Raw genomic sequence first — 26,722 nt, 5'->3', positions numbered from 1 at the left:
CATACAGACATCACAATGACTCTAAACCCGTATCTTTCTATAATAACACTGAATGTAAATGGATTAAATGCGCCAACCAAAAGACATAGGGTATCAGAATGGATAAAAAAACAAGACCCATCTATTTGCTGTCTACAAGAGACTCATTTTAGACCTGAGGACAGCTTTAGATTGAGAGTGAGGGGATGGAGAACTATTTATCATGCGACTGGAAGCCAAAAGAAAGCTGGAGTAGCCATACTTATATCAGACAAACTAGACTTTAAATTAAAGGCTGTAACAAGAGATGAAGAAGGACATTATATAATAGTTACAGGGTCTATCCATCAGGAAGAGCTAACAATTATCAATGTCTATGCACCGAATACCGGAGCCCCAAATATATAAAACAATTACTCATAAACATAAGCAACCTTATTGATAAGAATGTGGTAATTGCAGGGGACTTTAATACACCACTTACAGAAATGGATAGATCATCTAGACACACGGTCAATAAAGAAACAAGGGCCCTGAATGAGACATTGGATGAGATGGACTTGACAGATATATTTAGAACTCTGCATCCCAAAGCAACAGAATATACTTTCTTCTCGAGTGCACATGGAACATTCTCCAAGATAGATCATATACTGGGTCACAAAACAGCCCTTCATAAGTTTACAAGAATTGAAATTATACCATGCTTACTTTCAGACCACAATGCCATGAAGCTTGAAATCAACCACAGGAAAAAGTCTGGAAAACCTCCAAAAGCATGGAGGTTAAAGAACACCCTACTAACGAATGAGTGGGTCAACCAGGCAATTAGAGAAGAAATTAAAAAATATATGGAAACAAACGAAAATGAAAATACAACAATCCAAACGCTTTGGGACGCAGCAAAGGCAGTCCTGAGAGGAAAATACATTGCAATCCAGGCCTATCTCAAGAAACAAGAAAAATCCCAAATACAAAATCTAACAGCACACCTAAAGGAACTAGAAGCAGAACAGCAAAGGCAGCCTAAGCCCAGCAGAAGAAGAGAAATAATAAAGATCAGAGCAGAAATAAACAATATAGAAACTAAAAAAACTGTAGAGCAGATCAACGAAACCAAGAGTTGGTTTTTTGAAAAAATAAACAAAATTGACATACCTCTAGCCAGGCTTCTCAAAAAGAAAAGGGAGATGACCCAAATAGATAAAATCATGAATGAAAATGGAATTATTACAACCAATCCCTCAGAGATACAAACAATTATCAGGGAATACTATGAAAACTTATATGCCAACAAATTGGACAACCTGGAAGAAATGGACGAATTCCTGAACACCCACACGCTTCCAAAACTCAATCAGGAGGAAATAGAAAGCTTGAACAGACCCATAACCAGTGAAGAAATTGAATCGGTTATCAAAAATCTCCCAACAAATAAGAGTCCAGGACCAGATGGCTTCCCAGGGGAGTTCTACCAGACGTTTAAAGCAGAGATAATACCTATCCTTCTCAAGCTATTCCAAGAAATAGAAAGGGAAGGAAAACTTCCAGACTCATTCTATGAAGCCAGTATTACTTTGATTCCTAAACCAGACAGAGACCCAGTAAAAAAAGAGAACTACAGGCCAATATCCCTGATGAATATGGATGCAAAAATTCTCAATAAGATACTAGCAAATCGAATTCAACAGCATATAAAAAGAATTATTCACCATGATCAAGTGGGATTCATTCCTGGGATGCAGGGCTGGTTCAACATTCGCAAATCAATCAACGTGATACATCACATTAACAAAAAAAGAGAGAAGAACCATATGATCCTGTCAATCGATGCAGAAAAGGCCTTCGACAAAATCCAGCACCCTTTCTTAATAAAAACCCTTGAGAAAGTCGGGATAGAAGGAACATACTTAAAGATCATAAAAGCCATTTATGAAAAGCCCACAGCTAACATCATCCTCAACGGGGAAAAACTGAAAGCTTTTTCCCTGAGATCAGGAACACGACAAGGATGCCCACTCTCACCGCTGCTGTTTAACATAGTGCTGGAAGTTCTAGCATCAGCAATCAGACAACAAAAGGAAATCAAAGGCATCCAAATTGGCAAAGATGAAGTCAAGCTTTCGCTTTTTGCAGATGACATGATATTATACATGGAAAATCCGATAGACTCCACCAAAAGTCTGCTAGAACTGATACAGGAATTCAGCAAAGTTGCAGGATACAAAATCAATGTACAGAAATCAGTTGCATTCTTATACACTAACAATGAAGCAACAGAAAGACAAATAAAGAAACTGATCCCATTCACAATTGCACCAAGAAGCATAAAATACCTAGGAATAAATCTAACCAAAGATGTAAAGGATCTGTATGCTGAAAACTATAGAAAGCTTCTGAAGGAAATTGAAGAAGATTTAAAGAAATGGAAAGACATTCCCTGCTCATGGATTGGAAAAATAAATATTGTCAAAATGTCAATACTACCCAAAGCTATCTACACATTCAATGCAATCCCAATCAAAATTGCACCAGCATTCTTCTCGAAACTAGAACAAGCAATCCTAAAATTCATATGGAACCACAAAAGGCCCCGAATAGCCAAAGGAATTTTGAAGAAGAAGACCAAAGCAGGAGGCATCACAATCCCAGACTTTAGCCTCTACTACAAAGCTGTCATCATCAAGACAGCATGGTATTGGCACCAAAACAGACACATAGACCAATGGAATAGAATAGAAACCCCAGAACTAGACCCACAAACGTATGGCCAACTCATCTTTGACAAAGCAGGAAAGAACATCCAATGGAAAAAAGACAGCCTCTTTAACAAATGGTGCTGGGAGAACTGGACAGCAACATGCAGAAGGTTGAAACTAGACCACTTTCTCACACCATTCACAAAAATAAACTCAAAATGGATAAAGGACCTCAATGTGAGACAGGAAACCATCAAAACCTTAGAGGAGAAAGCAGGAAAAGACCTCTCTGACCTCAGCCGTAGCAATCTCTTACTCGACACATCCCCAAAGGCAAGGGAATTAAAAGCAAAAGTGAATTACTGGGACCTTATGAAGATAAAAAGCTTCTGCACAGCAAAGGAAACAACCAACAAAACTAAAAGGCAACCAACGGAATGGGAAAAGATATTTGCAAATGACATATCGGACAAAGGGCTAGTATCCAAAATCTATAAAGAGCTCACCAAACTCCACACCCGAAAAACAAATAACCCAGTGAAGAAATGGGCAGAAAACATGAATAGACACTTCTCTAAAGAAGACATCCGGATGGCCAACAGGCACATGAAAAGATGTTCAGCGTCGCTCCTTATCAGGGAAATACAAATCAAAACCACACTCAGATATCACCTCACGCCAGTCAGAGTGGCCAAAATGAACAAATCAGGAGACTATAGATGCTGGAGAGGATGTGGAGAAACGGGAACCCTCTTGCACTGTTGGTGGGAATGCAAATTGGTGCAGCCGCTCTGGAAAGCAGTGTGGAGGTTCCTCAGAAAATTAAAAATAGACCTACCCTATGACCCAGCAATAGCACTGCTAGGAATTTATCCAAGGGATACAGGAGCACTGATGCATAGGGCCACTTGTACCCCAATGTTCATAGCAGCACTCTCAACAATAGCCAAATTATGGAAAGAGCCTAAATGTCCATCAACTGATGAATGGATAAAGAAATTGTGGTTTATATACACAATGGAATATTACATGGCAATGAGAAAAAATGAAATATGGCCTTTTGTAGCAACGTGGATGGAACTGGAGAGTGTGATGCTAAGTGAAATAAGCCATACAGAGAAAGACAGATACCATATGGTCTCACTCTTATGTGGATCCTGAGAAACTTAACAGGAACCCATGGGGGAGGGGAAGGAAAAAAAAAAAAAAGAGGTTAGAATGGGAGAGAGCCAAAGCATAAGAGACTGTTAAAAACTGAGAACAAACTGAGGGTTGATGGGGGGTGGGAGGGAGGAGAGGGTGGGGGATGGGTATTGAGGAGGGCACCTTTTGGGATGAGCACTGGGTGTTGTATGGAAACCAATTTGTCAATAAATTTCAGAAAAAAAAAAAAAAAACCAACTCTTGGTTTCGTTGATCTGCTCTACAGTTTTTTTAGTTTCTATATTGTTTATTTCTGCTCTGATCTTTATTATTTCTCTTCTTCTGCTGGGCTTAGGCTGCCTTTGCTGTTCTGCTTCTAGTTCCTTTAGGTGTGCTGTTAGATTTTGTATTTGGGATTTTTCTTGTTTCTTGAGATAGGCCTGGATTGCAATGTATTTTCCTCTCAGGACTGCCTTTGCTGCGTCCCAAAGCGTTTGGATTGTTGTATTTTCATTTTCGTTTGTTTCCATATATTTTTTAATTTCTTCTCTAATTGCCTGGTTGACCCACTCATTCGTTAGTAGGGTGTTCTTTAACCTCCATGCTTTTGGAGGTTTTCCAGACTTTTTCCTGTGGTTGATTTCAAGCTTCATGGCATTGTGGTCTGAAAGTAAGCATGGTATAATTTCAATTCTTGTAAACTTATGAAGGGCTGTTTTGTGACCCAGTATATGATCTATCTTGGAGAATGTTCCATGTGCACTCGAGAAGAAAGTATATTCTGTTGCTTTGGGATGCAGAGTTCTAAATATATCTGTCAAGTCCATCTGATCCAATGTCTCATTCAGGGCCCTTGTTTCTTTATTGACCGTGTGTCTAGATGATCTATCCATTTCTGTAAGTGGTGTATTAAAGTCCCCTGCAATTACCACATTCTTATCAATAAGGTTGCTTGTGTTTATGAGTAATTGTTTTATATATTTTGGGGCTCCGGTATTCGGTGCATAGACATTGATAATTGTTAGCTCTTCCTGATGGATAGACCCTGTAACTATTATATAATGTCCTTCTTCATCTCTTGTTACAGCCTTTAATTTAAAGTCTAGTTTGTCTGATATAAGTATGGCTACTCCAGCTTTCTTTTGGCTTCCAGTCGCATGATAGATAGTTCTCCATCCCCTCACTCTCAATCTAAAGGTGTCCTCAGGTCTAAAATGAGTCTCTTGTAGACAGCAAATAGATGGGTCTTGTTTTTTTATCCATTCTGATACCCTATGTCTTTTGGTTGGCGCATTTAATCCATTTACATTCAGTGTTATTATAGAAAGATACGGGTTTAGAGTCATTGTGATGTCTGTATGTTTTATGCTTATAGTGATGTCTCTGGGACTTTGTCTCACAGGGTCCCCCTTAGGATCTCTTGTAGGGCTGGTTTAGTGGTGACAAATTCCTTCAGTTTTTGTTTGTTTGGGAAGACCTTTATCTCTCCTTCTATTCTAAATGACAGACTTGCTGGATAAAGGATTCTTGGCTGCATATTTTTTCTGTCTAGCACCCTGAAAATCTCTTGCCAATTCTTTCTGGCCTGCCAAGTTTCAAAAGAGAGATCAGTCACGAGTCTTATAGGTCTCCCTTTATATGTGAGGGCACGTTTACCCCTTGCTGCTTTCAGAATTTTCTCTTTATCCTTGTATTTTGCCAGTTTCACTATGATATGTCGTGCAGAAGATCGATTCAAGTTACGTCTGAAGGGAGTTCTCTGTGCCTCTTGGATTTCAATGCCTTTTTCCTTCCCCAGTTCAGGGAAGTTTTCAGCTATGATTTCTTCAAGTACCCCTTCAGCACCTTTCCCTCTCTCTTCCTCCTCTGGGATACCAATTATGCGTATATTATTTCTTTTTAGTGTATCACTTAATTCTCTAATTTTCCCCTCATACTCCTGGATTTTTTTATCTCTCTTTTTCTCAGCTTCCTCTTTTTCCATAACTTTATCTTCTAGTTCACCTATTCTCTCCTCTGCCTCTTCAAGCCGAGCTGTGGTGGTTTCCATTTTGTTATGCATTTCGTTTAAAGCGTTTTTCAGCTCCTCGTGACTGTTCCTTAGTCCCTTGATCTCTGTAGCAAGAGATTCTCTGCTGTCCTGTATACTGTTTTCAAGCCCAGCGATTAATTTTATGACTATTATTCTAAATTCACTTTCTGTTATATTATTTAAATCCTTTTTGATCAGCTCATTAGCTGTTGTTATTTCCTGGAGATTCTTCTGAGGGGAATTCTTCCGCTTGGTCATTTTGGATAGTCCCTGGCATGGTGAGGACCTGCAGGGCACTTCCCCTGTGCTGTGGTGTATAACTGGAGTTGGTGGGCGGGGCCGCAGTCAGACCTGATGTCTGCCCCCAGCCCACCACTGGGGCCACAGTCAGACTGGTGTGTGCCTTCTCTTCCCCTCTCCTAGGGGTGGGATTCACTGTGGGGTGGTGTGGCTCGTCTGGGCTACTTGCACCCTGCCAGGCTTGTGATGCTGGGGATCTGGCGTATTAGCTGGGGTGGGTAGGCAAGGTGCTCGGGGGCAGGAGGGGCAGGCTTAGATCGCTTCTCCTTAGGTGATCCACTTCAGGAGGGGCCCTGTGGCAGCGGGAGGGAGTCAGATCCGCTGCCGGAGGTTTGGCTCCGCCGAAGCGCAGAGTTGGGTGTTGGCGCGGAGCGAGCAAGTTCCCTGGCAGGAACCGGTTCCCTTTGGGATTTCGGCTGGGGGATGGGCGGGGGAAATGGCGCCGGCGAGCGCCTTTGTTCCCCACCAAACTGAGCTTTGTTGTCAGGGGGCTCAGCAGCTCTCCCTCCCTTTGTCCTCCAGCCTTCCCGCTTTCCGAGCAGAGCTGTTAATTTCTGACCTCCCAGACGCTAAGTCGCGCTTGCTGTCGGAACACAGTCCGCCCGGCCCCTCCGCTTTTGCAAGCCCGACTCGGGGGCTCTGCTTGGCCGGCGAGCCGCCCCTCCACCCCGGCTCCCTCCCGCCAGTCTGTGGAGCGGGCACCGCCTCGCCGCCCTTCCTACCCTCTTCCGTGGGCCTCTCGTCTGCGTTTGGCTCCGGCGACTCTGTTCTGCTAATCCTCTGGCGGTTTTCTGGGTTATTTAGGCAGGTGTAGATGGAATCTAAGTGATCAGCAGGACGTGCGGTGAGCCCAGCGTCCTCCTAAGCCGCCATCTTGCCGCAACTCCTCAGTACCTTTTATTTTTAATTTAGAAAAGTCCCTTTAACATTTCTAGGTTTAGTGGTGATAAACTATTTTAGCTTTTGCTTATCTGGAAAAAATTTAATCTCTACTTCAATTCTGAATGATAACCTTGCTGAGTAGAGATTCTTTGGTTTATAGTTTTTTCTTTTTACCACTTTAAATAAGTCATGACACTCCTTTCTGGCCTGTAAAGTTTCTGCTGAGAAATCTGCCTATAGCCTCATAGGGTTTCCTTTTATGTAATAGGTTGCTTTTCTCTTGCTGCCTTAAAATTATTTTTTACCCTTAACTTCTATAATTTTATTTTATTTTTAACATTTACTGTTTTATTTATTTACTTGAGATAGAGAGAGAAAGAGAGAGAGAGAGGAAGCAGAGCAGAGGGGCAGAGGGAGAGAGAGAAAATCTTAGGCAGGATCCATGCCCAGTGGAGCATGATTTGGGGCTTGGTCCCATGACCCAGAGATGATGACCTGAGCCAAAATCAAGAGTTGGACGTTCAACTGACTGAGCCACCCAGGTGCCCCTTACCATTTTAATTATAATGTGTTTTGGTGTCTTTCTCTTTGGGATCATCTTACGTGGAACTCTCTGGGATTCCTGGATCTAGATGTTTGTTTCCTTTTCCAGATTAGGGAAAGGACCAGCCATTATTTTTTTCTAATAACTTCTCTGGACTTTTCTCTCTCTCTCTTTTTAGGACCACTATAATGTGAATGTTAGTTTGCTTGTCCCAGAGGCCCCCTAAGGTATTCTTAATTCTTTTAATTCTGTTTTTCCTTTTGCTACTCTGAGTGTTTTCCATTGCTGTGTCTTCCAACTCACTGATTTGTGCTTCTAATTCATCTGTTCTGCTGTTGAACCCCTCTAGTGTATGTTTCAGTCCAATTATAATTTATGTTTGGTACTTTGTTATATTTCCTGCCCCTATGTTGAAGTTCTTGCTGTGTTCACCTATTCTTCTTCAAGATCAGTGAACATCTTTATGACCATTACTTTGAACTCTTTATCAGGCTGGCTGGTTGCTTATCTCATTTCATTAAGGGTTTTTGTTTTGTTTTGTTTTCTGGAGATTTGCCTATTTTTTGGTTTGAAACATATTCCTCTGTCTCCTCATTTTGCCTGTCTCTCTATGTTTGTCTAATGTATTAGGTGAAGCAGCTACTTCCCTCAGTCTTGAAGGAGCAGTCTTCTGTAGAAGCTTCTATGTGTGCACAATATCCCTGGCCACCAGAGCCAGGCATTCTCTAAGAGTCCTTTAGGTTCCTGTGCTCACAAGGCTGTGATAGCCCTGCAGCTAGTATACTGGGTATGTGGGACTTGGAGTGCTCATCTGTTCTGGTTGTGGCTTGGGTGATATGTAGGGTTGGCACAATGCAGAGTGCTCAACCAGCCCAGTTATGGTATGGGGTGTGCAGAGCATGCCTGCCCTCTAGCCTGCTAGAATGGCACTCATTTGCTCTGTCACTAGCAAGTTAGGATGAGATTGCAAAAATGGTGTCTACCAGTATTTTTGTCCCTATATAAAGTCCTTGCAGGTTCCCTTCCCTCTGGCAGCCACTTTAAAATAAGTAAATGGGTCTCCTTTGATTATGGTCTAGGTGCTTTTCAATCTGTTGTTTTTGCACTATATTTCAGGGTGAATGGGTTTGTGCTTGAGTCCTTTAAGAGTGGGGTCTTCATTCCCTGTAATTCTCCTGGTCTTAATCCCACTGCTTTTCAAAACCAGGCATTTTGGGTGCCTGTCTTTTCAGTGCTGGCCACCAACATGAGGTGCCTTATTGGAGCACAATCCCTTTGCTCCTTGAGGGAGAGTTGTGTATTTTGAGATCCCTCCCAATTGTGGGGTCACCACATCTGGAGCAGAGTCCTGGGCAAGGCTGTATCTCTGCCTCTCCTACCCTCTTTGATGAGTCTCTTTTGTCTTTCGTTGTGGAGGGACTTTCACCTAGTTCTTAGGTCCTTTTCAGAGGAAAACTATTATATGTAGCTATATATTTGTTGTGTCTGTGGGAGGAGGTAAATTTAAGATCTTCCCATGCTGCCATCTTGAACCCCCTACTATCCCATTTGTATATTTGGTTTTCTCAAAAGACTGAATTTCCATTTTCTTGTATGAGTGGGACTGTAGACATCCATCTGTTTTTAGATAGGCTTCCAAACATTCCTCCACCTTTACTCCACTTCAGAGGTATATGGTTCCCTGGAACTTTAAGAATATTGCAGCTTTTTTTTAAGGCTAAGAACCTTTAAAAAAAATATTTATTTTTGAGAGAGAGAGACTGAGAGAGAGAGAGAGTAGGGGAGGGGCAGAGAGAGAGAGGGAGACAGAGAACCTAAAGCAGGCTCCAGGCTCTGAGCTGTCAGCACAGAGCCTGATGCAGGGCTTGAACCCATGAACCACGAAATCATGACCTGAGTTGAAGTCCAGCGCTTAACTTACTGAGCCACCCAGGAGCCCCAAGGATATTGCAGTTTTAATCAAATGGTTTATTGGCTTTTTTTTTTCCTGCTTACTGAGGAATTGTCTTTTTTGGTCCACCAATCAGTTACCACATGTCTTTCTGCTTTCTAGCTCTGGTTTCTTTTTCCATTCTCTCTATCCTTGTAGGTTTCAGCCCTGGAAATTTCCTGTTGTGATGTTTTAGTGGAGTTTTGCAAGAGAACGAAATTAGATCTGTGGAAGTCTTAGTTTCTTTCCTAGGGCAGTTTGCAAATCCTGAAAGGAGGTGGCTACATCTTCTCTCAGAAAGCCTCCTTTCTATCCTGGAGAATGTGGGGTTCATCTGAGGATTTGGCTGCCTTTCAGTTCGTGAAGAATCAGATATTTGTTCACAGCTGTATTGTTCACTGAGGTTTAGCCTACCTTCTGGGCACAAGATGAAGGTTCCAACAACAGGACCCTGCCCTGAACCTTGGCACTGTCTTCTCTCTTTCTTTTTCAATATTCCACCCTTTATTCTGTGACCATGTGCAACCCCAGTTAGTCCCCTATCTCAGATAACCTGAATTGAGTGCATGCCTCCCTGAGTCCTCAGAACTCATTTTCTGGAGGGTCTCATTGGGGCTGGAACTCTCAGAAATTTTCCTATGCCACTATCATATTTCCCATTCTTTTAATGCCCCTCCAGATGATGGATTAACTACTCCACTAGGTATTTGTCCAAAACTAAAAATGGCTCAATGCATTCATTATACCTTAAAACCTTTTTGCTTTCAAGCACTAGTGGTCTTACACCTGTAGCTCAAGGGGTAATAAAGGTAGGATATTCAGGCAGTATTTTTGACAGAGGATTTTTTCGTTAGCATCTAACAAAATGCTATATATAAAGCCACCCTAGTGAAAACATTGTGTCTTTTTTCTCATTTGGGAGCTAAAGTGACTAACTCTACTGGGGGTAAGACAAGGTAAGAATACAGACTTCTTGTGTTCCAAAAAGAAGATGCTGCTTGGACAATTTGTTTCTGGAGGGTTTCGATGTACAAATATTCCAATCTTGCAGAAATCAACTGGATTTCATGGAATTTGAAGTCAATTGAAAGACAATCAGATGGAATCATTTCAAGAATTCAAAGCATTCAAAGAAAAAGTGTTTGCTCAGCTACAGTGATTGAGAAATTGAAGGAAGGTAGAGTGATATGTCATGGTTGGTTATGTGCTGCTCTGATGCCAGTTTGGAATAAAAGCTGAACTTTGTTGTTGAAAGCCACCGTGGAGAGTGGAAACATTGTGGATTGCTGAGTGGTGAAGTATTATTTTCTTCATTTGATCTTAGCCAAAAGGCCGAGAAGCGATGGAGTATTATTTTCTTATCCAGAAATAGCAGCATCCTTGCTTCAATGGGATGGGGAGATAGCATCAATCCTTACTATTGCAAAGAGCCCAGTTGCGTTCTTTTTTTAATTTTGAAAGAGTAAATATTTAAATAGGTAATACAGAAAAGCTATTGCCAGTTTTCCTCCGTGGATCATGGCTAGGAGTTAAAAGAGAGAGTTGAGCAGAATTCGCATCTGGAGAAAAAATATTATAGAAATTATATGTAATCCTTTTAAAGCAAGGACATCAGAATTCTTGATTTGCAATTGGCTAAATTGAGCAAACTTTTCTCTGAAAAGCCATTTTAAGAGAAAAAAAATTATGAATTTTCTTAAGCCCTGTGATTAGAGTGTAATATGTATTTATGTTCCCCCCCAGGCGCCACACAATAAAAATGGTTAAAACCTTTAGTCCTTTTAGTAGTTCACAGTTTTATTGCCAAAGTTATTTTGTAGATTTTATGCTTAAAGCAAGGTCAGTGTATTGCACTGTATAAATTATTCTAAGTAATTGCTCAGTTATTTTATAGCTTAGTCACAGGATTTTTTCATTATTAAACGTAGCCTTTCCTTTAAAGTTGGGATGAGAAGGGCAATATAAATCACAGGGCAGCTTGCCATTGGGGGTTTCAACTTTACCTGTGATAAGGGTTTAATAACAATCTGGCCCAGACACCAGTTCCCTCTCAATTACCTTTCCACATGGGCATTAGTTCACACTGTTTATTAAAAACTCCCCTTGTAGTTTTTAAATGGAGTGTTTCAGATTAATGGCCCCCATGGAGTTTAACTTCATTGCACTTCATTAAAGCTAGATTGTACAAAAGGTTACTTCAATTAAATCCAGAACACGACCTTAAATCTGTATAGATTTTTTCAGAAAATGTGATAAAATTGCTCTGCCAATCCTTTGAGATTAACAAGGCAACATCCCTTTCAGTAACTGAAGTGCAAAACTTGTGAGCCTGTTCTGAATTTTCATATTGCTGTACATTTGGATTTTACAAAATTAGAAGCCAATCCATGGAAAGAGTCTGGAGTTATATATAAATGGATCAAGTTACTGGAGAACAGACCCACCACGTGGGACTAGAGAGTTTGTGAAACCTTTAGTTATGCTTGAGTAGATGTTATAAGTTTGGTACATTAGAAAAAAATATTTTTGTTTTCCTGGTAATAAAAATATCTTTCTGAATAGCTTGGTTTGTGTCTTCCAGCATAGAAAGTGATATAAAATTTTCTGAGAGGTTTTCCCCCTCAGCTCCTCCAAACTGTAAAGAATAGCTTGTGGCAGTTCCTAACCATTGTTTCCTCTGAAAATTCATGATAATTGGAAGCATTAATTACCCATCCTACACTCTGAGAATGTGGTCTCATTATCTTGAGGCAATGTGTGAATTGATGCTCATTAACACCATAAGTCAATAGCTCAATTTTATCCTTTTGTGGGTTTCAAGTGACTCAGTGAAACTAGCCCAGATCTATTTTCTCCTCTTTTTGGATAGATGAGATGTCAGAGTGGTACATTCTCCAAACCAATAGTTGTATCTTGCTTATAATCTTAAGAGCTCTTATATTGTAAATATTTTTTTAGCTGCTATTGATTTTTATTCTTAAAAAAAAGGTTAAGTTGAAAACTGCTAAGTGTTTAAGTATCTGATACTTTTATTCTTTGCCACTATATGTCAGAGCTGCAGCGTTTCTTCCTACATCTGAATTTGTATTTTTGTTGTTTCCTGCTTTATAAAGCTGGTATCTTTTGCTTTCTGTCCAGGTTTTGTCTACTTTCTATGACTGAAAGGAGCACTTACAAAGGGATGCAAAAATAATGTAAGCATTTGTTTAAATAACTTACACATATACCTGACAATATTCATAGCACACTTGTGTGCGAGGTCAGTACTAAGCAAAGGGAGAAGAGGTGATGGAATCTGAGGAAAATGACACCAAAGCCCTCCCACCAGATGCACTGACATATAAGCAACTTCTCTGGGTGAAGACACTGAAGCCCTGAGTTTAACTATGTTTTGTATGAAGGATGGCCAAGCCCTTATATGATTACCACTAATTAACAACTTGGTTCATTAAACTAGCATGTTACCTATTTGGACCCTCAGGGAATAATCAGAGAATTGAATGTATTTAGATTTCAAGAAACTGGCAAGTCAAGAACACAGGGTGCTACAGAAAGAGAAGTCCCACCTTGGTGTCACAGTGGGATAAGGATTTCTGGGCAACCAGAAGATCGCATGAGGACCTTGGATCTTCTACCGGGTGGATACCTGGTATTGGAAGTGCTAAAGTAATGGATAGGAATTTGAGCTGAAAGGAAACCTTTCTTATTTTAGGATTTGGTTATGCTTGAGTAGAGGCTGTAAGCCTGGGACATTTGGGTTGTCCACCCATACTGTTGGTTGGCTGTTCTCAAAGTTGAAGAACCTTGGAAATTCTTGAGAACCATTCATTGGAGCCAACAAATCAAAATCTTCACAATTATATATAAAGTTTATTTGCCTTTTTTACTCTGGTTCTCTTCCAAGTATACAATGGAGTGGTACTATAACAGACCGAATAGAGAAGCAGATAGGAGGGATTAGATGTCTCCTGCTGTGGAAGATATTAAAAAATGTGAAAAATGTGAAAATAATGGGCTCTTCTCACTACACTCCTTTTGTTTTGGAAGGTATTTTTCATAAAAATATGTTGCTTATGTTAATATGTAATGAATTATTGTTGCAAACTGAATAAATATTTCAAAAATTATTAGTTTTATTTATTTATTTTTATTATTTTGGAGAGAGAGAGAGCACAAGCAGGGAAGAGGGGCAAAGGGAGAGAGTTAGAGGATCCTAGGCAGGCTCCATGGTGACTGTGGGGACGGACATGGAGCTTGACCCAACTATCATGACCTGAGCTGAAATCAAAAGTCCAACACGCAACTGACTGAGCCATCCAGGCACCCGTAGCTTTAATTTTTAATTTTAATTTTTAATATGGTAAATACAATAAGTATAAATTAAGTAAACAAAATCTCTTTGGGGTACTTAACTTTCCAGTATAATGTGTTCTTGTCCAAAATGTTTGTGAGACACTCTTCTAGGTGATGAGTAGACGCATCCATGCCATAGCTTGTAACGGGTTCAGGAACTTCCTGTGTGGAATGCTGGCTCTTGGAATTTTAAAGTCCTTGGAATATCTCTATCCATGTTTTTCTCCAAATGTGGTTCGGGAAGAGAAAATTTGCTGAACACCTTTCTCTCATCATTAGAACGAATACAAAGAAAGATGTTTGTGGCTTTGGGAGTGGTAGTGAATAAGTAAGAAATAGAATTCAAAGGAAGAATTTGAGGGTGTCAAAACAGGCTTACTCTTCACTTTTCTTTGGTGTAATGGTTAAAATATTTAGCCACTGGAAAGATTTTATAATGAAACATCAATTTGTAGTAGATTTAATTGAAACTGGAAAGGGATATTTGGAACTATGATCTCTCAAATGAGTGTGGATGAGTGGTTGCAAGTTATGATCTTCCAGTTGAGAACTGGAAATTATTGGGATTCCTTGCAGTGGGATGAGGCAAGGAGGTGGGAGTTGTTTAATCATGTGTGCAGTAACTGGAGTAAACAGCAAATGGAGCAAACCCAGCTCTTATAATGGAGGGTTAGAATTCAGCAGTATTACTGAGAACATTTTGCCATATATTAAGCTGCCCATTCCACTATACTAGAAGATGATTGGCTATACTTTCAGGTAGGAATCTTTTGGAAAATCCCACTGACAGGCCTGAATGCCTTGGTCAGGATCATATGCCCAAGCCTTGACCAATGGGCAGAAACCAGGGATGGAGTACCACTAAAACAACTTCGACTAGGCGTGCAGGATGGAGAGGCAGGAAAAATAGTTCTCCACATGAGGTGATACCTGATTCCCAGAAGAAAGAAGCAGCCCTGGGCAGAAAACAAACAGCCTTAGTCAAGTCCTGAATAACTTTGCAACTGGATTCTTACAACAATTTCTTCACTGGTCTCTTCTCTTTGGTTACTCCCATCACTGCCAGATCAATAATCTCTCTAAACCCATGAAGTCATAACAACTTTGAAGTTTATATGTTGTATGTGAGAACTCCAGGACTTATTTATCATTTATCTACTGGCTGTTTGTACCCATAAACAACATCTTTCCAATTCCCTCACCCCCAGTCACCACCATTTTATTCTCTGTTTTTACCAGTTCAGCTTTGTGAGATTCCACACATAAGGGATACAACATTCTTGGAGAGTGATCTTAATTTTCTCATTTCCAAGTGTTTAGAAGAACATTTTATTGTTTCATTGGCAACAATTACTATTTGACCTTCATAGCAACCCTATTAGGCAGACAGGGCAAATGAATATCACCCCCAGTAGATAAGGGAATTGAGGCTTAACGCGTTAGGAAATCTGTCCAAATTGACACAAAGTGATTGTATAAAACAGCATTCAAATTAAGATATTCCTAATACAGGCCTGCCTGATAGAAGACCATTTCTTTATATTAACTAGAACACATAGCAAAGTGCTGGGATCATTACAGGTGCTGAATGTGTATTTAAAACTGAATGAAAACCCCTCTATGAAAACAAATTGAAACAGACTATTAGTATCATGAGGCACCATTCACTGTGAAAGACTCGGATACAGGCTTTTTGTTCCTCACTGATAACTCTGTCAAGCTACTAAACTAATTTGAGTTTTACGATTTGTAAAATGAATGTCATAATTCTTCTTGATGTGAATTAGGGTGTGAGTGGGCCATGAAGATTCAAGAGAGTTTACTGGAATGGTCATGAGTCATAGTCATATGGATGAGACTTTAGGAAGCTGAAAAGCAGGAAGTTTAGGATCACAACCAAAGCTTTCAAGGTCATAGAGTTATAATGGAAGTGAGGACCTTGGGTAGATCTCTGATCTACAGCAACTGTAACTGTGAAGAAAACCTTCTTCCAGATTATCATCTTCCATTTAGATTTAGGCTTTCCTGAGTGACCTCTCACCCAGATAGAATTCTCTAACTCTGAGTTTGGACAAAGAACATATCAATGAAGTGCTCATTTGCAAACATCAGAAATCAAGCCTGACTAATTTAAGTATAAATTTATTAGAAGTAATATTCTTTAGAAGTATATTTAGAAGAATCAATTACAAGTCTTGAGAACCATACTCAAGATATGCAGAAACCAAGTGAAACTAGGCAGCTCTGAACAGTTGCTTCCTTGATGCTGCTATTCTATTTAATGTCGCTGTTACAATGGCTTTACAGAATCTCTACCATCCTCCAAGCTTTATATCACTTTCTTAAGATCCTAGACCTGGGAAGGAGCTCTGATTGGTCAAGCCTCGGTTATATGCCTCTGCTCTAGCTTCCTGGGAGCAAAGAGGTCAGATGTCTGTTTTTTCCTTGGCTTCTGTAATGGGAAATGTTCCAAATAGAAAATGTGGGGCGCTGTTTTTGTTTTGTTTTGTTTTATTTTATTTTATTTTATTTCATTTCATTTCATTTCATTTCATTTCATTTATTTTGATTAATCTTTTCTCTGAACTTCAGTATTCCTACTCTTTGAACAGCTGGGTGGGCTCTTGAGCCAGCCTTGGCCTTTGTCTTTTTTTTTCTTCCCAACTACCTACCAGGCTATAAAATTGTAGCTAAGGTTCATTGAGTTTGGCAAAAGTCCAACGGTCACAACTTGGTTGTAGTGCTCTGCTTACTTTCTAGGTCTCTGGTTTGACTTAGATTTATAACTCTTAATATTTCTTACTTTCTTGCCAGCTCATCAATGTACTTTAAAAAGATTTAAAGATACTGTATCTACTATTTTACCAGTGTGCTTATCTAGTATTTCTATAACCATGCATGGACTAGGAGTTAGGACTAGTTTTTTGTAATTGTTGTATTAAAATGAATAAAAGTATGCATGTGGGAGAGAGTGAAAGAAGTGATTCCTGGTGGTGAAAGAAGGAGGGGAGGGACTATATTTAAATAAACATGTTCAGGTGATGAACCAAAAGGACCAAAGGGCTATTAATTAATGCTCAGCAGACAGAGCCAAATATAAACATCATGCCATACTTTTTTTGGATTATTTATTATGAGCCTGGTATTTCTTCAGTTTAAGCACTTCCTTATAGAATAATATCCCGAGGACACACAGACTCTGAGATACAAGAGCCAGGCGGTCAAAATGAATATAACAACCATATCAAATCAACAGTACGCATTCGAGTTTAGTGCCATTTATGGGATAAGCTTCTGAGCATATCTATTTGGGCTCTGCAGCCCAAGAAAACTCCCAGAGGTAGATGTGTCTGATGAGAGCCATGCTGAAGTCAAGATGAAGTTAACTTTCTTTAATGAAAACTAGAGGATCAATGGGAGGATATTGTTTCTATTCCATAACTGGTAGTTTAAATTTGGTCACTTCTCACTAAGTTTAAAAAAGTGTAGTTGATAGAGCGTATTGATGAAGAAAAACACAATTAATTATGTTGTCACATTGTTCTGAACCTGCCATAATGGCTTCAGAGGAAGCCTTGACTCAACCCCCATCTCTGTAAGTCTCCTGTTGGATGTGTCACCCTAGGCATGCTGTCTTATGTAAGCCTGAACTGCCATGCAAACTCTCCATGCCTCTGTTTCCCTTATGCTGTATTTTGGAAACTTGTTGTAAGACTTAAAATACTCATACCACTTTTAGGTATTGTGTATAATACATTGATGCTAATTGATACAATATACTGATTCTAAGGTAGGATTGATTTTTCATAGTTCTGCTTTTTAAATTATATGATCAACTTGAGCAGTATGAAACATACAGTGTTAAATTGCACTGGTGAGACTTCCAAAGGTCAAATAAATACCCCTTTCTCCCTGTAATATGTGCAATCATGTTTCATTTAACCAGCAATATAGGAACATATAAATGACTTTGTCAGGTAATTGAAAGTTACCCCTTAAAAAGCTTTAACTTCTTAAAATTTTAACTTGTTTGAATGGAAAACATTAAGAATTGCATTGCCCACCTCCTGAAATTAGGGATAAAAGTACAGAAAAGTATGAAGACTAATCAAATCCATGTTTCCATCACACAGATTTTCCTTCTTTATAAATAGAGGATATTGAGTACAATTTAATATTTATAAAATCACCTCGCATTATTAGCCCAAATGTTATTATTACCTCATTCTGTGTGATGAAAAATACTCAGAAGTTTGGGGAGTGTGTGGATAGTTCAAAATTTTATTTACATACCTGTAGAAAATGTGGAAAACATAGAGAAGAAAATAAAAAAGACTATAACCTTACTAGGTGGAAGTAATCACTATTTCTTAATAAAGTTAGCATGTTACTGTCTATATACTTTTCTGGTACTTTCTTAACTTTTTAATATATTGTGAATGTTTTCTCATAGCCTTAGATTATCTTAATAACTTACATTCTAATGGTCACATAATTTCCATTGTGTTGTGGTACCTTTATTTTCTTAATCAGTCTCCCATTGGTAGATATTTATATTTTCCCAGTTTTAAGCTATTGTAAGAAATAATGCAGTAAATATCTTTGCACACAAACCTCAATGGACATCTTAATTAATTAACATATTCATCAAGAGTTCATGGAGCACTTACAATGTGTTGGGCAACGTTCTAGGTGTTTGCAATACAAAAGAGAGTAATCCTTGCCCTCACAGAATTTGTATTCTAGTAGACAGAGACTGACAACGAAAGCTATAATCCATAGTAACTACTTTTAGATGGTAGTGACATGTTTTGTGAATCAATCGTTGACAAAGTTGTTTGCAGGATTCCTTTACATACCTTAAAATTGTCGAGGACCCTTAAGAGCTTTTGCACTTATTGGTTATAGCTATCTATATTCACTACATTAGAAATTAGGCTGAGAAATTTTAAAAATATTTAATAACTCATTAAAAGTTGTAAGTCCAATACACTTGAAATAAATAATATTTTTATAAGAATAACTATATTTTCCAAAACACAAAAAATATTAGTGAGAAAAATGAAATTATTCTATACATTTTTGTAAATTTTTTTGCTGTCTGATTAACAGATGGCATCTGGTCTCCTATCTGTTTCTGTATGCAGTATGTTGTGATAAATGGTTTTGGTTGTATGAGAGAAAACTCGGCCGCATATAGACATACAATTAGAAAAAGAAGAGTATTTCAATAAGCTTTTCACCTAATTTTGGACATTACTCTTTGATAGTTTACCAAAACTTGGCTAGTGGAAACTTCTTAAAAGTCAGTTGCAATGTGGAATCTGAAGACTTAGCAATAAGCTTTCATACCGTTACGTTCTAGCTTGAACTTTGAATGGAATTGTCATACTTGCATGATTTTGTAATATTATACATGGGTCATCTCAAAAATATTGGTTTATAACTTATGCATATCCCCCAAGTATTGTCCCACTTTAAAATATAATACTCCAAAATCACATTCATTTCTATCATCACTTATCTCATTAGAAGAGTCTCAAGGGGCGGGTGCCTGGGTGGCTCAGTTGGTTAAGCATCCGACTCCTGGTCTCGGCTAAGGTCATGATCTCACAGCTTTTGGGTTCAAGCCCTTCATTGGGCTCTGTGTGGATGGTATGGAGCCTGCTTGGGATTCTGTCTCCCTCTCTCTTTGCCCCTTCCCCTGTTCTCTCTCTCTCTCTCTGTCTCAAAGTAAAAGTAAATAAACATTAAAAAAAAAGTCTTGAGGTATTGGGAAGCTTTCATACTGGAAATTTAATGTTGGCACTAAACACTTTCCTTGAAGTTACAGACTCACTTCATTGGATTTTTGTGAACATGTATGTGAAATGTCCAAGTCTGAACCACCATACTTTGTCTGCCATTCTTTCAACTACAAATATTGTTTCCCTGGAAAAAACTGGCTAGCTAAGTTCACAACTCAAACAGTCACACAAGTAATTTTCTTCAAAGCAACTATCTGAATTCACCATACAACTGAAGTGCTTTGTGTATGCGTCTCGTTTCATCAAGGATAGAATTTGGTGAAATCGATAACGTATCTTGCTGCTTTAAGGTGATCCCTAAGTCTACTGAACATGTTTTCCATTATGAGTGGTTGCAGGTGAAAAATACAGTGATCATTAGCAGTGTTTGCTGCCTCTGCCTTGATTTGTGCTAAGTTACCCAGCAGTTTACCTGTCATTACTATTGTAACATCAGTGTAAGTGTCAACACAGTGGAAAAAGCAAATATGTCTAAGTATGAAATAATAGTACTTGCTTAACCCTGAAAGGATCCTGGGGACATCCACGGGCTGGTGGAGCTCACATTGAACACTGCTGTCCTGGACAGCAGCCATAGACTACCTCTTCCTTTCAAGAAAGGATTTTCTGTTTTGTTTTTTTGTTTTTTGTTTTTTTTGAAGATCAAGAGAGACAATTATTCAAGCAGTTAACTCTTGTAACTCTAACACTAAAAAGAGTTTTTGATAATTATGTCTCTTGGAGTTTAAAAAACAAAATAAGCAATAATGAATACTGAAAAGAAAAAGTGTAACAATAACATATTGCATGCTTACTTACTATGCTCCAGACCCTGTTGTCAAACTTTACATGCACTTCACTTAACACACACAGCAACCTTAATAGGCAGGTACTATTTTTGTTTCCATTTTACAATAAGAATTTAGGTAACAAAGAGGTTAAATAATTTACCCAGGTTTCTCTTAGCTAGTAAGTGGCAAAGCCGAGCATCCAACGGAGTTCTTTTTAACTCAAAGACCAACTCTATTCATCACTACGTAAAATTACTAATAAAATATTTTCTGGGGCACCTGGCTGCCTCAGTGGGTTAAGCATCCGACTCTTGGCTTTGGCTCAGGTCATGATCTCACGGTTTGTGAGTTTGAGCCCGGTGTCTGGCTCTGTGCTGCCAGTACGGATCCTGAGTGGGATTCTTCCCCCCCCCCCCCCCCGCCCTCTCTCTCTCCCTCTCTCTGTCTCTTAAAATAAATAAACTTAAAAAAGTATTTGTATCCTAATTACCTAAATGAAAATTTGGTATTCTTCCAGGCATACACATTAGTTTATCATGGACTTCTCTAACTATAATCATTCAAATGTTAGGTCTTCCAGGAAGTCTTATTGTCCACTTGATCCAATTTGAATTTCCCATTTTAGGGCTTGCATGGCTTCACTTATTGCATGTACCACTGTTTCCCATTATTGTTGTTATTCTTATCCCTCCCTCATTCTCACTAATTGTAAGCTCCTTTAGGTCAAGCATAACATCTTATTCACCTTTTATAGTCTATCCGGCAAATTAACCACTGCAGCAGTGGTCTGCCCTCCACTAACACTCTGTGAGCTTCAACTCAGCTGCGTTGTAGATTGCAAATCTCTTTCCACTTCCTGTCATCCGGAAGTAGCGCATACTTTGCTCGCTCCTGGATCTGGTCTGACTTTATATTCGCTTTGGACAACACAATGCAGCAGAAGTGACTTGTGCAAGTTCCAGGCTATGGCCTTCAGAGGCTTTGCATGCTTCTGTTTTCTCTAGGAAGGTTGCCCAGCCACATGTGAATAAGCTCCACGTAGCCTGCTGGAGGATGAGAGCCCATGCGGAGTAGAGATGAGTCATCCCGAGTCAGCCCCCACCCAACCACTCAGCTGGCTGCAGTTGTGTGAGTGATCAGCCAAGATCAGCTATGTCTGGCCAGATTGCCAGAGCTACCCTGATGAAGGTAGCTCAGAGAGCCAACTCACAAGGTTGTTGTATAAGTCAGGGTTCTTAAGAGAAACAGAACCAATAGGATGTGTATATTTATATGTGTGTGTATATGTATGTGTGTGTATATATGTATATATGTATATGTAATTTGTTCAATTTTATATAATTTGTTTCATATATATGTGTGTGTATATATATATATATATATATGTGAAAGAGAAAGGGATTTATTTATTTTAAGTAATTGGCTTATGTGATTGGGGGTGGCAAGTTTCAAATTTGCAGAACAGGCTGGTAGGCTGGAGACCCAGAGAAGAGTCGTGTTACAACTTGAGTGCAAAGGTAGCCTAAAAGCAGAATTCCCTCTTCTTTAGTCCTCAGTCTTTTTTTTCAGCCTTCAGTTGATTGGTTGATGCCCACCAAATTTATGGTGGGTAATCTGCGTTGCTCAGTGTCTACAGATTAATGTTAATGTTAATCTTATCTAAAAAAAATACCTTTACAGTGACAGGCTGGTGTTTGACCTAATATCTGGGTCCACTGTGTAGCCAGGATGACACATAAAAGTGACCATCACTATTACCAGGTTTAAATTTTAAATTTTAAATTTTTTTGGATTTGATAGAGAGAGCACACATATCAACAGGGGAGAAGGGCAGAGGGAGAGAGAGAATCTTAAGCAGGCTCCATGTGGGGCTTGATCCCATAACCCTGGGATCATGACCTTAGCCGAAATCAAGAGTCTGACGCTCAACCTACTGAGCCACTTATGCGTCCCAAACACCAGGTTTAGGTTGGTTTTAGGGAGCAAAAACTATTTGATCTGCTTTGTAACCATCATCTCTGCTGATCTCTCGCATAATCAGCAGTCTTAAGAATTATTCAGCAAAGATGCAAAGTTGAGTAATTTCAAAAGAGAAAATAATTTTCTTATCCATGAAATTTTAAGCTTTGAAATATATATTTATAGAGAAAATAGTTTAAAATGTTGGCATTAGCTTTCTATAAACAAACTTCCTCTCTTTGCGACTGCAGTTGAATGGGACATGCGTCCAAGAGCAAATCAAAGCAAATACACACTTGTCTTTCCTGAAAGAAGGTTCGGTTGTTGTGTAGAAGATTCTTCTCTTCCTCATCTAGTAAATGTTAATTGACCTCCTTACCTATTCCATGCCAGACCTTGAGCTAGAGATTCCCTCTCAGCATTAATCTCTGCTCTCCTGGTAGAAAAGTAAATGAGAGCATCTTTTTCCCATAGGAGTTCATTTTTTCCTTAAGACAATTTGCTCTTTTTTTATGTTCTGTCTCTATTCTGTGTGTTTAAGTACTTTCACTAGAATAATATGCACTGGCTGTTCCCATGGAAGAAATTACTCTTTTTTTTTTCCCCAGTCCAAAAGAAGTGTAGTATTGAACTGGTCCAGCACAGTCCTTCTTGCCAGTTCTTTGTTTCTTCATTTTGTTCACAGATCTCTTGAGGCAAGGATTACAAGCAGTGCTTGTTTGTGTTTCTGCCTTTTGCCAGCAAAAAAAGAGCTTGAAAATACTCCAGTAAGGGTATTTCCTGTGCCCTGAAATAAAAGAACTAGATGAAAGTGCTACTCACTTGAGATCTGCAAAACTTTCCAACTATAGTCAAATCTTGGCTTTTGACTCCTCTTCAGTTCTGAGACAAGGAATCTGCCTTCTTCCTTGAAAGTTTCTCTTCTGGCTGTAAACATTCTAAATGCATTGTACTATATTTGAGGACAAAATTTATGTTAGAAAGGAGATATAATTCTAATAAGAACGATTTACAGGAGCCTCAGTGCTCGGTTACACTGGCTGAATGCTGTGCAAACATTATCCAATTTAACCCTTATGACAATCATGTAAGTTAGGTATGAAATTGAGGCAAAGATATTTACTTAGTAATTTGTTTAAGGATACTCAGCCAGTAAGTGGCAGGCTGGGCATGAAAGCCTGAGTGTGACGCCACAGCTTATGGTCCTGATCACTACATTAGATAGACCAACGGGATGGATAAACCAGAGCAGTGTTTGCAGGGTGATGGTGCAGTTGCAGCTTACTGGTCAAGAATGCAGGTCTCAGACCAGTGCTGCCTCAGATCAACTCTTTGTTGCTTTACTAATTAGCTATTATTTAATTGCTCTGTGTCTCAGTTTCTCTCTCTTTTAAGTGAGGATAATGAGGGTCACCTGGGTGGCTCAGTCAGTTAAGCATCTAACTCTTGATTTTGGTTCAGGTCATGATCTCACAGTTCATGAGTTCAGAGCATCGGGCTCTGTGCTGACAGCGTGGAACTTGCTTGGGATTCTCTGTCTCCCTCTTTCTCTGCCCCTCCACTACTCACTCTCACTCTCTCTCAAAATAAATAAATAAACATTAAAAAAAATGAAATGAGGATACTGATATGCCTTTTCCTCGGGTTGTTATAGGGATTGAGTTAGTACATGTAAGGAGCTAATACCACTTGGCACATCCTAAATTCTAAGTGTTACCTATTCTTATAAAAATGTATGAATCCTTTTCATCAGGATGCCAATTTTTGGGTTTCCTGTGCAGGTATGTCAATAATCTTACATTTAGTTGCAAACGCCTGTTAGATTAAAGTTGTTTCTACATGATGCCAAAGTCCAAGAAAAGCCAATCTGGAAACAAGTCAAGCCAATTGCCAGTTCAATGAAAATAATAGACTCATTATTTGGTGTTCTGAGGAACAAAAGCAGCAACACTTTTTATCACATAGCTTTTTAAGTCTTTCCATTGGTTGCATAATTAAGATGAAGGCAAACTTCAATTTGTTAAGAAGAAAAAGGAAGGAAAACTGGTGGGGAAGTTAAGACTTTTTCAGAGTGGTTCCATACCATGCTCTCTCTAATAGTGATGTAGAAAGTTCTGGAGCAAAATGTGGAGTGGTCAAAATAATAGGAGTTACACATGGTTCTTTTTTTTTCCTCACCCCAGGAGTGCCCAAGAGTACCTGTCCATCTTAGACAAATCATCAATTGTTCTATAATTTAGTTTTTTTCTGTTATAATTAGTGAATTCAAGTTTTTTACTTAACTGCTGCCTGAGAAGATCTAGGGCACTTGTGTACTGAGCACCTTCTAAGTAGTTTTGACATATAGAAAGCCCTGCTGGGGCTTTCATCTTTTTTTCTAGAATGTTCCATATAATAGCAATTTCATATTATTAAATGTATATATTTTCAAAAGGTAGTTACAGCTTCCATAACAACTTTTCTTTAGAAAATTGGGAAAATGCAGAAAAGCATAAAGAATAAAATGAAAATCAATGTAACCCCACCACAGTATATTGGTGCATTCATTTCCAGTAAAAGTTTTAAAGTGCTCACGTGGCCTGGTGATTTCTGAAGATATATGATAAAACGAAAATCTGGGTATTCATGCCGTCCCCAAGAATGGAGTTATATGGTACTTGATTCTACTTATTTTACCAAAGCTTTAAAAAAAACCAAAAATATTTTGAGCTGAAATAAAGGTAGAAATTGTTAGCCTGAAAGAACACCTCTAAGAGTTTAAGTCAAAATAAGGCTGTGTTAGCGGTTTCCCGTGTGGAAGTTGCCGGTGGACTGGACTTCAAGGACACCGCCCTGGAGCCAGAGCTGGAGCCGCAAGGCCAAGGCGAGCGAAGGTGGAGGCGCCAAGGCTCCAATAGGAGGCGCTGCTGAGCCGGGCGGGTCTCCGAGAACCCACAAGGGCCGCCAGGTGGTTCATCATGGGTGGCTTTTTCTCCAGTATCTTTTCCAGTCTGTTTGGAACCTGGGAAACGAGGGTTTTAATCTGGGCATTAAACGGGCCAGGAAAAACTATGATTCCGTGCAGATTGCAGGTTGGAGAAGTTGTAGCTACTATTCCTACTATTGGATGTAAAGTTGACACAGTAATATATAAGAGCCTTAAATTCCAAGTCTGGGATTTAGGAGGACAGATAAGTAAGTATCAGGCCGTACTTTAGATGTTATTATTCAAGCACAGATGTAGTCATTTCTGTAGTGGACGGTTGTGACAGGGACCCAGTTGGTGTTGAGAGTTAGATGCCATGTTGGGGGAAGAAGAACTGAGAAAAGCCATTTTTAGTGGTGTTTGCAAGGAAGCAGGACAAGGAACAGCCATGACTCTCTCAGAGATGACAAATTCACTTGGGTTACCTGTGTGGAAGGACTGAAATGGAAGAGAGTAAAAACTTGAGGAACCAAAGGCATTGGCCTTGATGAGACAATGGAATGGTTAGTTGGAACATTCAAGAGCAGACAGTAATTCAATCACTTCTGCCCTCTGAAATGAAGCCCACATCACACATCCCTTTGGAAACAGGTAAGTGTGTTTCATGCTACTAAATATTAAAAACGGTGTGATTGTTGGCATATACTGAACTGACTGCAATATTTATAATAAATATAAAAAATAAGTGTTTGGGAAAAAACAGTATTTGGTTAGAAGCCTCATTCACGGTGATTGAACCAACTGAATGTTTTGTGTAATGTAAAATCCTTCCTTGCTTTCCTGCATTAAGTATATATTCTATTTGTATGGAATTCTTATTCAAATAGTGTCCTTGTAAAGAATGTACTCTTGGGGCGCCTGGGTGGCTCAGCTGGTCAGGCATCCAACTCTTGGTTTTGGTTCAGGTCATGATCTCATGGTTCATGGGTTCGAGCCCCACATTGGGCTCTGTGCAGACAGGGTGGAGCCTGCTTGGGACTCTCTCTCTCCCTCTCGTGCTTGCACACGCATGGTGCAGTTTCTGTCTCAAAATAAATAAATTAATTAAAAAAATATACTCTTATTGAGGAAAAAACCCCTCCTATTTTGGGGTGCCTGGGTGGCTTAGTCCATTAAGTGTCTGACCACCACTCAGGTCATCATATCATGGTTCCTGGGTTCAAGCCCCGCATTGGGCCCTGTGCTGGTAGCTCAGAGCTTTGAGCCTACTTCAGGTTATGTTTCCCTCTCACTGCCCCTCCCCCACTCACACTCTGCCTCTCTCAAAAATAAATAACAAATTAAAAAAAACCCTATTTTTTAATTAGCAGTTGCAGCTTGTTTGTATAAATACTAATAAGTATCTTAAGGTACTAATAA

At 39.3% G+C, this 26,722-nt stretch overlaps 1 pseudogene; it reads left to right on the top strand.

The window, feature by feature from the left end:
- Nucleotides 1-24,994: 24,994 nt before the first annotated feature.
- LOC122467560 lies at nt 24,995-25,903 on the top strand (annotated as a pseudogene).
- Nucleotides 25,904-26,722: the final 819 nt, after the last annotated feature.

The sequence above is a fragment of the Prionailurus bengalensis genome, chromosome B1 (assembly GCF_016509475.1).
Source record: "Prionailurus bengalensis isolate Pbe53 chromosome B1, Fcat_Pben_1.1_paternal_pri, whole genome shotgun sequence".
Classification (NCBI taxonomy): Eukaryota; Metazoa; Chordata; class Mammalia; order Carnivora; family Felidae; genus Prionailurus; species Prionailurus bengalensis.
This window is presented reverse-complemented; position numbering and strand designations above follow the sequence as displayed.